Source organism: Poecilia latipinna, unplaced genomic scaffold (genome assembly GCF_001443285.1).
Source record: "Poecilia latipinna isolate Pla-1442-1.1 unplaced genomic scaffold, P_latipinna-1.0 Scaffold1396, whole genome shotgun sequence".
Lineage (NCBI taxonomy): Eukaryota > Metazoa > Chordata > Actinopteri > Cyprinodontiformes > Poeciliidae > Poecilia > Poecilia latipinna.
Genome location: NW_015114012.1, coordinates 5,219 through 8,930, shown reverse-complemented (window position 1 = coordinate 8,930; position 3,712 = coordinate 5,219). Strand labels below are relative to the sequence as shown.

The 3,712-nt window shown below is 38.6% G+C and overlaps 1 long non-coding RNA gene across 1 annotated transcript; it reads left to right on the top strand.

Annotated features, from left to right (window-relative positions):
• Positions 1-1,072: 1,072 nt before the first annotated feature.
• On the top strand, positions 1,073-3,505 carry LOC106962293 (uncharacterized). The gene is made up of 2 exons (XR_001427942.1): positions 1,073-1,763; positions 1,999-3,505. It is a non-coding gene; the product is annotated as an uncharacterized LOC106962293 (long non-coding RNA).
• The last annotated feature ends 207 nt before the right edge of the window (positions 3,506-3,712 follow it).

Sequence of the window (3,712 nt, the reverse complement as noted above, 5' to 3'; positions counted from 1 at the left end):
TTTGGATTTCTATTGTAACCGCCCACATATTTATCAAACTTAAAAAGTAAACAACTGCTTACATGTATGTCTCTCTGTGTGTAGAGACATATATTAAAAAGTTAAACTTTTTGAATGGAGTTACTAAAATAAACTTCCTTATAGTAGTCTAATTTACTGAGGAAAAACTTCCCATTTTGTAAATCCCAGATTTTGCCACCATGCATGTAAATGTCAGTTTTGTTTTGTAGGCCTCCATACTGATGCCTTCATGCCGTGTGAAGCCTTAAATCAGACTAACTGTAGGACCCTGTAATTTTATGACTGGTAATAAATGAGTGGAAATGCACTCAAATCATAGAGGAATAATACCTTCTCATTTGTTGGCATCCCTGGTAAAGATGTGTAAAAAAAAAAATTGCAACTACATATTTCACATATGAATCGATACATACCAAAAGTAATACGTTAATGAAAAAAAAAAAAAAAAGAAATCTAGTACACCATAAAAGCCCCCACTTGGCAGTGTGCTTCAGCTGCAAAACATTTTCCCCACAATATCATTTTTCAGCCAAACAAATGCTTATTTCCTGCCAGCACAGAGTCTAGATTACTCAGCTTTTATTCACACAGCTAAAGTGCTTAGTCCAATTTTTCAAAGAAGGAAATCAATACTCGATTTTTTCAGAGTGAAAAGGCTGTCCTCCTTATTCAACAATGTCATGCTTCAATTCTCATTCAGACACCTTAGGATGGTTTGCCAGAACATGTTTGCTCTTTTTCACTTTCACAGTTTAATTAGTTTTGGAACACCTTGGTCACAAGCAGCACAGAACTGTGTGATGGTATAAAGAACAAAGGGCCTCTTGTTTAGTTGCTGTCAAAACTGTACCAAGGCTTCTGCAAAGCTCCAAGTTTCACACAATACCTCCACAGATCTGAACATATGCCGGTATATGACTCCATTGCAGCTCAGTTTTTATACAAAGAGCTGTTCTCCTGCTGAAAGGTAGATTTTTGGCCCAAGGTTCAGGTTTTTGGCTTCCTCTCAGGCTTCTTACAGTCTGTAATACAGTCAAAATATCGTCAGATGGCAGTGTAGGACAAAAAGTAAAACTGACACAACTCACATGACGTTGATTGCGTTTGGATGCCATGAGGACAATTTTTAAACATATATAGCCTATATACTCATTTCTAAGCCTATGAATAATTGAAAAACATATATACAGCTAGCACTGTGTGGACAGCTGAAGTATTCATGTAGTGTGAGAGATTTTCAAAGCAAAAATCAGATGTTTTTTTTTTAGTTAAAACATTTCTATTTTTCATTTTGTCATCTGGATTTAAATTAATTTCTTATAGATTTTTTTTTCCATATTATTTTCCAAACGATTACACCTTCCCAATGTAGAAGCTGGAATTTACGAGGTACTGTCAAATGCAACATTAATTTAGCTTCCACTTTAACCAAACAAACGAGACCGGGGGATTAAGGAGTCGAAACATCCCTCTAGCGGCCAGCAGCTCCAGCGGTTGGGTGTAGCTCCACGGAGAAGAAGAGGCTGTGCTCGGATTAGGGGGTTGGGCTGCCTTTGCTTGACGGAAAACCCGCTGCCAGACATCCAGCTTGTCCTCGGCGGCGCAGTGTTGCTTTCCCGCAGCATCAGCAGCAGCGACACCGCAGCGCGGCTTCACCTGCTCCCCAGAGCTCCATCCCCTGGTCCGCACTCAGCGCTGCCGCAGACCAGAGCAGGCGGACGGACAAGGACGAACAGCTGGAAGTGAGTGGCATCACTTTTCTTTGCTAAAACGGCGGTGAGAGAATGTATAGTCTGTTTGTCCTCCAAAACCACAATCGTGCGTAAAATGTCCATGTTTTTGCATATTATCGCAAACCAGGCAGAATAATTTCTGCCTGTAAACAAATCCACAAACTGACAATATATCTGTTACTTCTGAACTTATTTCTCTGTGTTTGTTCCGGGGAGCATGAGACGTACTGTTTTTGGTTTTCAGGAGCAGCTCTTGAGGGAAATAAAGGGATACAGCAAAGCTGACGATGGTGAAACTGGGGAGTAATCTTCAGGACAAAGGGGCCAAAGCTGTGAGTGTTGAGGACGGCTTTCAGAATGTGCCCCTCATCACTCCTCTGGATGTTGGCAGCCTCCAGAGCCAAGCACCTGACAAGGTGAGACACGTACAGCCCACCAGCTCTGTGGGTTTTATCTGTGTTTGTGTATGAGGGACAGCAGAGCCGGCCTGAGGTACACGCAAACTTGGTGACATCTATGGAACTTCAGGAAAGATGCAAGTTGATGTTTACAAATAAAGTAGCTGAAACAAATAAAGCAAAAACACTGTCAGTAGAGGAGATGCTGTGGAGTTTTTCCCAATAACTTCAAAGAAAGAAAAAAAAAATCAGTCTTATTCTTCACAGAGGTGTTAAATCTGACTAAAAAAAGGAATAAAATTCTCTTAAGTTATGCACTGAAGCATATGTTCAGTGTCCCTATATGTTGTGATTTGAGTCAGCTACATGATCTTGGTTGATACATTTAAGAATGAATAGAAAGTAATTTGAGTTTTTACTTTTGTTGCATTCAACAAAGGGGGCAACACTTACAGATCAGAGCCAATCAGGAGATAATTGTCTAATTCTGACTATTATTCTGACATTTGCCTGGACATTTTCCCCCACATCATCTACCCTCTATTAATCAGCTGGTTGTCTGTACTTTGCTTTGTACCAGGAGTCTAAACCTTTGGCTAGAGAAACAAGGCGTGGAATCTGTTGAACCTTTAAATTACTGGATCTGATTTTACCCAGTCACTAACATTTGGGGTTGATGTATGCAGTGTGCCAGCTCAATTGTTAGGAAAGATATGCTATAAAGCTTAGCAGAAATTGAGTGTGAAAAGAATTTGTTTTATGACACCCTTTGTTTAAAAAGTATTTATGGAAATAACCATAATCTACAAATTATTTGTGCTCATCAACTGCAAGTACTATTATTTTTTTTCTGATTCTAATTGGATTTATTTTAGCTATTCATATTACCTACATATATGTGATTAAAACAGAATGAAGAAACACTGATTTGGACAGCTGCAGAAAGTCTGCACATGATTCCTAAAAAATATATTTTCAATATTAACAACCACTTCCTCCATTTATTGTCAGCTAAAGGTTCTCCTGTACCTTCGGCCAACAAGAAAAGCTGACAAACCAGATAATTTGCCAGGAAAACCTTGTCCACCTTGTTTGATTAGAAAAAGATCAGTGACTGGAACCAAATATGACTAACGTTAAGACACATGAACATATACAGTCAGCTAATTTAAAGTCAATTATACTGGAAAAAAAATATGTTGACAAATTTATTAAGCCAATATCATATCTTACCCATTAATGTTATTTATTTTTTAAGAAAACTCAAGAAAAAATATAACATAGTGAACGCCATTGGCTGACACGTTTTTATAGCAAAAATGTTGGAGTTTCATTATGCACTTAACAGGAAAAGGAAAAAAAAAATTCAGACCTCAAAAAGGGTGGGAAAACAAAATACAGCCAATAAAAGGATGGTTTCAAACTCTGAGGTAGCTCAACAGGAAGTGGACCTCCAAATGACATTCTGCAGGGGACCTCTTATTATTTGGGCCGGCCCAATTTGAGTGTTTATGTCAGGGAAAGCTTTATTGGATGTGCATCTGTCTGTCTGTTTCTGTT